The sequence below is a fragment of the Puma concolor genome, chromosome D1 (assembly GCF_028749965.1).
Source record: "Puma concolor isolate L17-30 chromosome D1, mPumCon1.1.hap2, whole genome shotgun sequence".
Lineage (NCBI taxonomy): Eukaryota > Metazoa > Chordata > Mammalia > Carnivora > Felidae > Puma > Puma concolor.
In genome coordinates, this window is record NC_141676.1 from 73,359,216 (window position 1) to 73,372,338 (window position 13,123).

Below are 13,123 nucleotides of genomic sequence, written 5' to 3' on the forward strand. Positions count from 1 at the left end.
AGAAGTCTACATTTGCATCTTGTTTGCAGAGGAGGGGGAGAAAAAGGCAGAGGAATCCTTCACTTCAAATGAAATTAGGAAGATGTGTAAAATGTGGGAAACAGTGTAAAATTTTGTAGAAAAACACCACCTGAATAAGGCTGTAGCAGTGCGAGTGATGAATCTGTTTAACAACAATGCAATGTCACATTTCTGAAATCTTCAAAAGAAGGCAAAAGTAAGTGTCATTGGATAAGTTCCTTGTTAAAGTTGCATGAAAAGGAAAAGATTCTATTGAGCCAGTATATAGCAGTGATTCTGTTAGTGATAGTGAAAGTTATCCTGTGCAATAACCCTCCTCTCTGTTGTCTCCCTCACACCAGCCACGAAGGTGTTCAAAGGTAAATGCAAGTTAATTTATTTTTCTTTATATTCTGTATTTTATTATTTTGTATTATATCACAGTATTGTAATCATTTTTCTTTATATTTTGTATTTTCTTTATCATTTTATATTATATTACAGTATTGTAATCATTTTATATGAATATTTTTGGGTTGTAGAATGAATCATCTGAGTTTCCATTAGTTCTTACGGGGAAATTCACTTTGATATACAAGTGCTTTGGATTACAAGCATGTTTCTGGAACAAATTATGCTCATGGACCAAGGTTTTACTGTGTTGAATCACCCTTGCAACCCAAGAATAAATCCCACTTGATCATGGTGAATGATTCTTTTAATGTACTGTTGGATTTGATTTGCTAGTATGTTGTTGAGAATTTTTACATCCATGTTCATCAGGGAGTCTTGGTCTGGTTCTCTCTGTTTTTAATTGAACATTTTATATAATTACATTTTTTACCTCCTTCCATAGCATATCATTTATCCTTTTAAAAAAATTTAGTGGTCATCTCAAAGTTTACAGTATACATTTTAAACTCACCTAATCCCTCTTTAAATAACATTATTTGGCTTTTCTGAATTGCAGGTAACTTAAAGTATTCCAAATTCCTCCCTCCCATGTTTGTGATATTGTTGTCATTCATTTCACTTACCTACCTGCTATAATCAGTCAATATAGTTTAACATCTGTTGCTTTAAATAGTTATCTTTTAGATCACTGACAAATAGGAAAAATAACACATTTATTTTATCTTAATTTATTCTTTCTCTGATGTTCCTCTCTTTTCAGTGTAAATGCAAGCTTCTGAGAGGATTTTCCTCAGACCTCACCCTGAGAACCTGGTAAGTTTCCTGAGAGAAGGCCTATGCAACTGTTATGAGCACCTTTAAGACTGAGGCCCCAGAAGTTAGCTTCTCGCTCTCAAGCTAGTCCACTCAGCCTCTGGCATTTAATCAAAACTGCCATTTAAAACTTTATCATTTAATGGCTCCAGCAACTTTTGTTCCAGATAAAGCAGGTCATGGTTGTATCCCTGCAGACGTGCCTGTCTCTTCAGATTCTGGAATGGCAATTTGCCCTAAAACCTCAGTTCTCTGATGAGTTCAAGAACAACCATTAACTATACATTTTGCTGTAATTGTAAATACTGAATTCTTGACTTCCTGGCTCTTTGTATATCAAAACTTTCACGGATATTTCAGAAAGTAAAAAATGCAAGTTCCAGTTAATTTTATATAAAACATTTATCTTAGAATAAAAAGGGCAACCATTTCAGAGAAACAAAACCTCTCTGTGTTTGTATATGTGCTTATACATCTTTCTCTGAGGAAGATCAGTGTGATAGAATGCCCACAAAGTTATTAATGCTGCTCATTGCATGTGGTTGAGACATTTTCATATTGTGTTTGTTAGTTTTCTTATTACAAAAAGCATATATCCCTTCTTTAGATTATTATTTTTAAAAAGTTGTACACTTTGCCAGAAGCATTTACCATTTGTATTCATGAATAATGATGATAAACCTTTATAAAGAGGAGGGTTCTAAATGCCAGGTAGGAAGTATGACCTTTATTTGAGAGGCAAAGGGGTGCTCCTGATGAATTTTGAGCAGAGAAATGATATAATTTGAGTTCTGCTTTTAGAAAACTTATTTAGCTCCTATGTGTTGAACAGGCTAGGATATTGAGGAACTCATTTAGGGGGCTATCCAAATTATGTTAACAATGATGTTTTCTATTTGTACACTGCTTTAGAAATTATTGAGCACTATAATTTATATTAACTTACTTATTTCTCAAACTTCACTGTAAGTGAGGCAGATTAGAGAGTTTTACCTTACATTTGGAAATATGGACAATTGTTCTAAGTAAATTAGACAACATGCCTTGACCTCTGAGTTAGTATGTTTGACAACTGGGGTGTAAAGCCAGAAATTTTGTGCTCTATTTTGTCATGTATCTTCTGGACAAAACTAAACAAAAATAACCCTGTATTTTTATAAAGCTTAGAGTTTATAAAGTGTTTTCATGGAATAATCTTAATGAAGTGGCATTAATATAACTGAAAACAAACAATCCATACCCCAAACAAGCACACAAACAAAAAGGATGCTTGAGAATATGCCTGATAATGAGTTTAAAGCAATGATCATAAAGATCCTCACTGGGCTGGAGAGAATAGATGAACTCAGTGAGTATTTCAATAAATAGATAGAAAATGTAAAAATGAACCAACCAGGGTTGAAGGAAACAATAACAGAAATGCAAAATACACCAGAGGGAATCAATAGTACATTTGTGGATGTAGAAGAATGGATCAGTGGCCTGGAAGACAAGTTAGTGGAAAGCACCCAAGCTGAACTGTGAAAAGAAAAAAGAAAATATAATTAAAAAAAAATTAGGCTAGTTCAAAGGACCTCTTGGATAACACAAAGAAAAAAAGTCCACATTATACGGATCCCAGAAGGCGAGGAGAGGAGAGGAGAGGAGAGGAGAGGAGAGGAGAGGAGAGAGAGAGAAGCAGAAAACTCATCTGAAGAAATAATAGAAAAAAGAATGCTTGAGAAGAGTGAATAAATGAAGGAAAGTAGGAAAACAAACATTGTGCTGCATGAACTTTTATTACACCATTACTTTTTTTGTGGTGGCTAGTAAATCTGTATTTTGCAGATGAGGAAATGGAATCATAAGGTGTTGAATGACTTGCTCAAAGTCACATAGCTTTTCAAAAGTCACTTCTAAGATATAAACCCAGACTTGTCTGATTCCTAAGGTAGAGGAAATCATAGCTATAAGGATAATGGTATTGATGGCTATTGTGTTGTTGTGATACAAAACGATAATAAAAGCCAAGCTTACTACAGCTATTGACAACCAAAAGGTCCCTTTGGTTATATACAGTGAAGTTTTCATATTCTTTAGCAATGGAGTGGAGAAAGCCAAGAATCAAGCCTAGGACTTAAAAAAAAAAAAAGGATGGAACTAAAAGTCAGTTAACTGTCTAACAAAGGCAGGTTTCTTATACTGAGATGAGGGACATGGTTCGGAAAATCCAGGACCCTGATACATGGTATGGAATTTTTATGAGGATGCTTTCAAATGTTTTTATATTCTGAATCCTCTGAACCTGTAGACAAAGTCCACCTTCCTGATTAAGAGCCAACATACCCTGAAGAGTCCAGTTCTAGCACCTAGAAAGAGAATAGACATCTTGCTTTACCTTTAACTTTTATTACATCATTACTACCCCATATAGTAAATATTAAATATGCATTTTGTAGATGAGAAAATCCTATATGTGATTTTTTTTAGGCCTGATTCAAGGCAATTATAAAGCTTTAAGCTTGCCTGGCAGGGCTTATGGGGGAAAGCTGCCCACCCCATTTCCGACTTGGTACACAGCCAGTACATTGCAGTTTTCTGGAAGTCATTGTAGTCAAGGACTCAAGCACTCTGGTCCAGCCATGTTCATATGTATATCTATATTTGAGCCAAAGAGCCTCCACCAAGACCTATTTATTAGGGGGCTTTGGCTGAGGCACTTTTTTCCAATTTGACTGAGTACCTCTTTACTGCTAATCCTTCCTCCTCTGCCTACCACTTGTCTATAGATCCATAAAGAGGTAGTAGTCTTCTGTTAGTAGTCCCTGGACAGTAAGACAATTCCCCCTGTCTGCACTGCATTCACCTAACACCATCCCAATGCCATTTTGTGGGGAAAAAATTCATCACTGGGGAGCTAACACCTCCTTTTTGCCTCTTGTGTTTACTGTTGCAGTAAGTAAATAAAGTCTTAATTTTTACTTTCAGTTTCTCTCAGTGTCCTAACTGACCACCACTAAACCTGATTGCATGACAAAATTGGCACAGACAATTGCACGAAATGTCATTCTGGAATAGCAAGAGTAAAAAGCCTGAGGGTTCACTGGACACCATTGGCCATGCTAATGTACCTTTCTTGAGGAGTGCTAGAAGATTGTTTACAGAAATTTTTCACTTCTAAGGAAGATCACTCATCTTTCTCTTTAGCCCCTCACTCCCTAGCTGAACTTGCCCAGTGGCTCAAACTAGAAACCCAACCAAGGGTCTCAAAGAAAATTATGGAGGCATTTCCCTAGCCATTGCTTATGGTCTTCCTACAATGGGACCAAAAAGTGTCAGATAACTCTCTTGCTGAGTTATGTCTAATGACTATTGCTATCTTTGCGCAGATCCCTGGTGTTAATGGATGCTCTGTGACACAGCAGGTTACTGATAAATGTGTGTCCTGTGAAAACTCATGTAAAGCCCTTTGGAATTACTTTGCCTAGCAGCCCAAAGAAACCTTAGAGATGTGATTAGTTTGTCTCTTCATTGTCTCTACAATGAAGGGGGTCATTTGTTAAACTCAGTGAAGGATAGGGCACCTTCTAGGGTGTGTTACTATAGTCTCCCCTTCAGAGTGTCCCATCAGAGGCCACATTGCCTAAGGGGGAAGAGAGAGCAGGGAGAAAGGAAGAGTGAAATACCCAAGATCCTCTTTCCTCAGATGGTATTATTTTGAGATCAAAAAGTTTGGTTCACTGTGACAAGTTCCCTGCCACTGAAAAACATGTTTGGATTATCCTCACAGAGGCTATTATGGTTGATGGTTTCTTGGGTCTACAGTGAGTTATTGAAAACAACTCTGGTCTCTGATGAGACCATTTACCAGACTCAGATTGCTAGGTTTGTCCATGCTGCTCCTGCTAGTTAGCCAGCCTAGTTAAACATCCTCATGAGGTCAAGCCAATCAGTCCATGACACAATATGAGTCTTGACTGGCAAATTCCCCAGCATGGAAAAAGTGGTAATGCCAAAATAGCAAATCTTGGCCACCAGAAAGAGTAGCATAAGAGTAATAAACAGACATGGTTTACTAGATGATGCAGGCCAGGGTTTTCCCAAAAATATATTTGCATTCGGTTTCTTGAGAAAGGGGTCTTAAAGAAGGAGATTGATGGGCTCCCTATAAATAAATTTGCAGCTGGGTACCCAGCCACAGAGGTGACGAACAGGTGCCTTGCTCAGTTCTACATGGTAATGACCATGTGACTGATGCAGATGCTATCTTCTAATGATACCTCTTCTGGTGAATCTAGAGATGAATTGGAGAGCCCCATCAAGATTTACCTGAACTTCTCAGCTTTTAAAAATAAGACAAAGGGTTAGGTTAAGGTGTTCTGCCTCATGGGATGATTAGGGGTCCTATGTAAAAATTAGGGTTCTATGAGAAGGTGGGGGAGAATTGTACTTCTTGAGCCTTTGGATACAGTGCATAGGTGGCTATGGTCTCTGCAATCCTTGACACCAGGATAAGGAAAGAACATGTAATGAATTCTGGTTTTAGGCCTGAGACCACCATCACTGGAACCCTTGCCTAAGCCTGGCTAGGGATAAGTCCATTTGGGTCCCTACAAACCTCCATTGTTATGTATCCCACTACTGAATGGTATAGTTGTATTGTCTATGTGCATTATTGCTCATCTCAGCTCCCATACCTTGATGGAATTGGCTGCTAATAATCCTAATAGAATGATTGGGATCATTTTAGTTGGGTGTATGGAAAACTGTGACCCTGCCTGACTACTGTCCCTAGTGTTAGTCTTTCTCAAAAACAATTATCCGTTGCTTATGGGACAAAAACAAATAACTGTCCTCATTGCTGGGTTTAAGGAAATCAAAATCCTCTGTAAGACTATTTCTGCATTTGAGAGTTCCATATATCCTGTACATATGACCTCTAGTACCTGAAACTCATCTTTGAATATTGGTAACTAGTGCCATAGTGCCACACCTTTGGCACATGCAGTACCAGATAATGTGACTATTGCCCCAGCCAAGGGAATTTGATGTATGGCAACTGATAACCATAAATGCTTTTTTTCCCCCAACATATCCCTCTATCACAACCTTGGTCAATTTAACCTTATGGGAAATTAGTTGCAATACAACTTTAATGTCCTTTCACAAGTCTACATAACTTTTTTGGCTACCTGCCATCACTGGGTAGACTGTGATCTAGAAAAACGTTCCTTTTCCAGAGGGAGTACTAGACTTATTGATGACGTACTCCTGGTGGGCTCAGACAAAAGCACTGCCCAATAAGGACTGGAAGCCCTATTGATCCAAATGCAGCCAAACAGCTGGGGCATTAACACAGATGAGATACAAGGTCCTAGTACTCAAGTCAAGTTCCTGGATATTAGGGGCATGCTTTCCATTCCAGAGGAGAATACTGCTAGAGCATTAGTTATCTTTGCACTGACAGATAAAAAAGAGGCCCAGCAGTTAGTATGTCTATTTAGCTATTGGCACTCTCATAAACCCTGCATGTAGAACTTGATGACATCTATCTACCAGATTAGCAGAAAGACTGCTAACTTTGTGTGGACACCTGACCAACAGTATGCTCTGGAGGCCCTCCAATGGGCTACCTAGGCTGCCCTTTCTTTTATTCTCATTGATCCACATTTACCATTTGAGTTAATGGTCTTAGCAACCTCTCAGTTCACCAATTGGAGTTATAGCAGAGGGATATCACTATGGACCAGCAATGCTATTGGGATTTTGGACCCTTAAGCTCTTAAAATAAGCTAAAAGCTATACACCCCTTTTGAGAAGCAATCATTGGCTTCTTATTACACCTTGGTGGGTACTGAACACATGACCCATGGCCATGAAGTAGACTCACAATCAGAAATCCCAGTCATTCCATGGGTATGAGCAGGGGCCTCAAATTGTGAAATGGTGGCTTTGGGATTCTCAGAAAATGGTACACACAGGAGGGGGAAAAGCCTGGCCCACCTGGGCTCTTGCAACTATGAAAGACCTCAGACACCATGGAAAGGTCTCAGGAATGCTCCTCCACCCCATAGGAATATAGTTCAAGGAGCTCTGTGTCTAGTGGCTCAGTAGAGACCCAAATATAGAGACTTTCAGGACCATACATGGACTTGGTTCACTGATTGCTCTTCCTGATTAACTTTTACTAGGATTGAATGATATGCAGCTGCCATCCAACTTGACAGAGACCTGTCTCTTATGGAGCATGGTGAATGATGCTTAGGATAATTGGCAGCGCTAGGACACATGGGTGGCTCAGTTGGTTAAGTGTCCGACTTTAGGTCAGGTCATTATCTTATGGTTCATGGATTTGAGCCCTGCATAAGGCTCTATGCTGATAGCTCAGAGCTAGAACCTGCTTCAGATTCTGGGTCTCCCTTTCTCTCTGCCCCTCCCCAGCTGTGCTCTCTCTCTCTCTCTCTCAAAAATAAATACACATTTTTTTAAAAAAAGGATAATTGGCAGAGCTTCATGCAGTATGGATGGCTATCCAGACCACCTCCAAATGAGCCGTGCTATATTTTCATTAACTCATAGGCTGTGATTAATGTCCTGGCTGTTGGTTTAGGCCACTGGAAAGTCCTGGACTGGCATATAAAATAAGCTTCTTTTGGGAGATAAGACATTTGGATCAAAATGTGTTTTGTTCCGAATAAGCTTTTTTGTTATTCATGTCACTAAAAAGACCACTGTATTGATAAAGGGAAACATAATCAATGAGCAGACCCCTTTTGTGAACTAAATATGAAGAATGAATTGTTTTCTGCCCCAGAGCCAGCAGATGTGCAAGCAGTTGCTTCCCGAGTCCATGAGAAATGGAAAATGGAAATTCAGTCATCATCCTAGATAGGACCTAGGCGGATACGAACTACCACTATTAATCAGAAGATACTGAAATAGTGTGGAAAAGCTGGCCTGCCAGCTATATCCTAAGTAAGGCTAAAAATACTGCCCAAGGACCGTTCTCTTGAACCAGCAGGCCAGGGTCTTCTTTATAGATAGATCACTGTGGGCCTCTCATCCCATGCAGAAGGTTCTACTGAATCTTAATTTTGTTTACTTTTTCTCCGGGTTTGGCTTCACCATCTCTGTATTCTTCTGACTCAGGCCCATTATCTAGGCCCTAGAAAGCCATTTTTTTTTCTTGGTTTCCCTGGGCACATTGCCTCTGATAATGGACCTGATGATGATAATGGATTTCTAGCTCAAGGTGCAAACAATGGGCCCAATTATGGAGCGTAATGATGAACTCTCCCTGCTCCATAAAACTTCCAGGATCCAGGGATTGCTTAGCATTTAAATGGACAATTAAAGGACACACTTAAGAGGTACATAGGAGAGGATGGTGTAAGCCCAGCATAGACTACGTATTTCAGGTGAGTAGTCTGGACTCTCAATGCAACAATTCCTCAAAAGGGTACTTTTCGTATCCTTCTTTGACCAAGCTGCACAGCTATTCCTTCAATTGTATACTCTTCCTTCGGGATTATAGATACCTTGGACTCCATGGGGGACTTCCAGGCCACTGACCCTTTACTGAAAACCCAAATTGGTGGAAGATTAGGATGGCAATTAAACAGCAAGGGGTGGGAGACAGTTATCTCTTTCTCTATTTGCCCCCTGGAGACATAGCATGGGTTTTTGCCTATAAGGATCATGAAGATATTGACCATTAATTTAAGTTCTCTAGTTCAACATTTTCCTTAAGACAACCTTGCCACTTGGCCCTGAGTAGCTCTGCAGGATGGATATAAGTACAGTAAAACCTTGGATGACAAGTAATTTGTTCTGCGAGTGTTCTGCAAGACGAGCAAACATTTCTAATAAATTTTAACCTGATAAAAAAGTGATGTCTTACAATGAGTAGTATGTGATGCCAAATGTCACATGATCACAACTGAGCCAATGGTTCTTCTCTCTCTCTCTCACTACAGGACTGTGGGTGATCATCTCCTATGCTCAGATGCTTGGTCTTAGACCATGGTGTTTGGCAGAAATCAGTGATTTTTCAGAATGTTGGAAGGTGCCCACAACTGGAACTAGTGTATTTTTGGTCACTTCAAAGCACCTATGGATAGTCCTTTGATTTTTCCTATAAGAGTAAGCTTAGGAATGCTTTGCTTCATTCTAGGTCAGGCTGCCTGCAGATATAGCCTCTTGCCTCTGCTGCCTTATTGCCAGTTACATTAAATACAGTACATGACAAGAGTTTATTAATACTGTACTATACTCAACGTCCACGTGAGCGTATATAATAGCCCCAATGCAGAAATAGATTCAATTGAGCCAATAGATTGAAGTGATTCCATTAGTGATAGTGAAAGTTGTCCTACACAATAACCCTCCTCTCTCTTGTCTCCCTCACACCAGCCATGAAGGTTTTCAAAGGTAAGAGCAGGTTAATTTGTTTATTTTTCTTTATATTTTGTATTGTATTATTTTGTATTATATTACAGTATTATAATCACTTTTATGAATATTTTTGGGTTGTGGAATGAATCATCTGAATTTCCATTATTTCTTATGGGGAAATTCACTTTGATATATAAGTGCTTTGGATTACAAGCATGTTTCTGGAACATGGTTTTACTGTATATAAAATAAAAATTATACTAAACCACAAAAGGATCTAAGCCAGAAGGTTTACTGGAAGTTTTCCTTGCCCACAATAGGAAAAAACTGCCCAAGTTGCTGTTGATGGGGAACAATTCTCCCAATTGATAGCATATGAACATCTTCAATCTAGGAGCTCAGATATGGGGAAAGGAGAATTAGGTATTTAACTTCCACTCTTTTTGTTCCACAGAGTAGCATGTGTTGGCTCCTGCATCACCGAATTCATTGGTGTATCCATATAGGTAGCTGCCAACACCATGAATTTGATGAGCTATCAGATATGTCATCCCCTGCCTAATCCTACAGATAAAAACATCTGATTGCTGTACTCCTGAATATCACAAATGGGCATTTCTTTAATCATGTACCTTTCTGGTACCCTGGGTACAGCAACCTTATTATCTGGACTTGATGTATTGCTGCATTTGAACTCTGATACTGCAGAACAAAATGCTTGCCACTTCTGTCAACTCACTCCTGTCAAAGATTGTGGCAAATGAAACATCTGGAGGAGCGGGCATGGGATCCATTATTGGGGCCATTTTGTTTACAATGGTGCTCCTGCTATGCATAGATGTAGTTATTCTTTCGTTGTCTGGTCATCCAATTAGAAGAGTTATGTGAAGCCTGTCCATGACCGTGGCTGAGGTCATTAGTGATACCACCTCAGCTTTGGAGGAGCCTATGTGCGTTGGCCTTGGTAGTGCTGGACAATCGCACAAGCCTCTACCTCTTGTTGGCCAGCAAGGAAGGAGTGTGCCACTGCCAAAGTCTTGTGCTGCACCTGAATCGAGGAAACTGACAAAGTAGAACAGTACATTACGAGGCTTAGTGGGAGGCTTCCTGGATCTCTAGAGTAGACCCTAATGGGCTATAAGGCATCTTTCTCTGGTTTGGAAATGGTTGAGGCCCATGACTGTGTTCATTACTCCTGGTAGGCTTGATCATCCTGCTTGGGGTGATTTTGACTGTGGCTCTGGTCTGCTGTTGCCTCGGATAGATTAACCTGTTACGGTCATAGCCCCTCGGTGTTCAAATCATTTGAGTCCTTGTCAGGGTAGCCTATGCTACTCTCTCAAGTAGCATAAAGGATCAAGAGATAAAGTTGAGGAGTTCATCTCAAGGCCAAAATTCTAGGTAAGATTTTTTAGGCCTAACCCCAGGCAATTATAAGGCTTTTCTTGGCAGGTCTCGTGGGGAGAAGAGAAGCTGCTCTCCCCACGTCAGATCTGGTGCACAACTAGCACATTGCAATTTTCTGGAGGGAGCTGCAGCTGAGAATTCATGCACTTCTGGGGTAGCCACGTTCATATGCATATCTGTATTCCTAGTAGAGGTGCCCCTACTGAGACTTCCTTATTGGGGGTCTTGGCTGAAGTACTTTTCTCACTTTGATGAATAACTTTCCCTTTCTAGCCAGTCCATCGGTCCATAAAAAGACTGGAACCTTTCATTCAGGACTCCTTGGCAGTAAGATGATTACCCCAGGCTGCTTGTATCTATCTGACTTCATCTAGTACTGATTTATAGGGGGAAAAGAGAACACCGGAGAGCTGGCACTCCTTTTTGCCTCCTGTTTGCACTGTTGTGGTAAATGAATAATGGTTTGATTGACATTTTGTTTGGATAATTGTCCTAATTGAATACCTCAACAACTGATCACATAACTTCCTCTACCCTCCCTTTAGGAAGACAATGCTTCCTTCCCTCCCAAGGCAATATATGCTGTCTTCAAGATACACCCCATCTCCCCTCCTGACTATGTCCTACAGCTGGGGTTAAGTTGCAGCATCACCCAGCTGGGGAGGTGATGATCCTGATGAGGGGGCAGAGGGACTGTATATACCAGAGTATCTGTGAGAAATAGCCAGCATGTACCAGGAGGAGCTGGAAGAATACATGTGGGGCTGGATTTGAAGTTGCTAGATCAAAGTGGTTGAAAGATAAATTTGGATAGAAAATAGTTTATTGCCTTGAAAGCATTCTCCTGACATACATAATATAACACTCTGGCAAGAACCCAAGATCATGTACATTGCTACTAGCACAGTGGCTACAGCATGCAATAAGCAAATGCCAACACTTGGAAAGTTGCAATGTCATGGAGGAAAGTAGAGAAAGGGATTGGCATGGAGGAAAGTAGACGTAGGAATTAAAGGCCTTGGGGAAGTGAATGTGTTGGGAGAGACACACTGTGTGTGTCCATAAGAACTTCCAGATTATTATATTTCATGAGAAGACAAAGAGGACACAGAATTTACCAAGACTGTGTAAAAGAATTTGCTGATGCAACAGACACAAGCCTCACTACACTTGGGCAGTAGTGGCTCTCTTCTTTAGATGTGGGCTGGTGGCAGGACAGGCTCTGACCCGAACTTGGATCACTGAGAGAATGGAAAGGACAGGCCTCTGTAACAGTGGAAAACAAGAATTGGGACTTAATTGCCAAAAGCCAGGGGTCCATAGGAATTGTAATGAGCATTGGGGGTAAAGTGGCAGCTGAGGGGCTGATATTCAAAAAGTTCTGAAAATGGTTAACAGAATGTAGCTTCCCTACAACAGACTAGATGGGCAGCTGTAAGGGTCTTACTTAGCTTGTATTAGCAGAAGAAATCCAGGATAGATTGCTGGGAGGTTGAGGATTGTCTCCCAAAAAGAAGATCAAACTCCCTAGGCCAGTATCCAACCCTGGGTTAGCTCTCATTGACAAAGATGTCCTGTCCCTGGGGGAAAGGACTCTGCAATGCCATGGCAACCATACATAGTGATGTCTTTCCCAGTGTTCCTCAAAGGAACCTATGGCATTTTATCAGCTAATAGTTCTATGGGGGAAAGAGAATAGCTAAACATTTTAAGGATTGTAGTAAATAGAGTCTGCCTTAATATTTGATATTTGCAGAGCTGAAGCAACATCGTGACATTCCTGTTAAAGTGAGGGCATATAAGGTGCAGGTGATGAATGAACTTTAGAAAGTTCTGGCTTACAGTGGATCCAATAGGTCTATTCACACACCAGGTTATAACCTCTTCAGTCTCCAAGTGTATAATCTCCTATCTAATTGTCATCCCCTCTGTCCTCAAATGCACAATTAGGATACATACTTTGCAGTGGATAGCACACCCCCTCTATTGGTTCCTAAGACTCTAAGGTAATAATTATTATAATGAGGGAGCCTAAGTGGAAGCCTCCAAAATTCACACAAACACAGATAACAAATAAAAAATAATACTGCACCCAGGGGTGGGAAGTATAGGGAGT

General features: G+C 40.2%; 1 long non-coding RNA gene across 1 annotated transcript in view; it reads left to right on the forward strand.

Annotated features, from left to right (window-relative positions):
- Positions 1-333: 333 nt before the first annotated feature.
- LOC147576815 (uncharacterized) overlaps positions 334-13,123 on the forward strand; it is a 28,620-nt gene continuing 15,830 nt past the window's right edge. The window contains exons 1-2 of the long non-coding RNA XR_015241461.1: positions 334-380; positions 1,175-1,227. This is a non-coding gene — a long non-coding RNA (uncharacterized LOC147576815). The remainder of the gene's footprint in view (positions 381-1,174; positions 1,228-13,123) is intronic.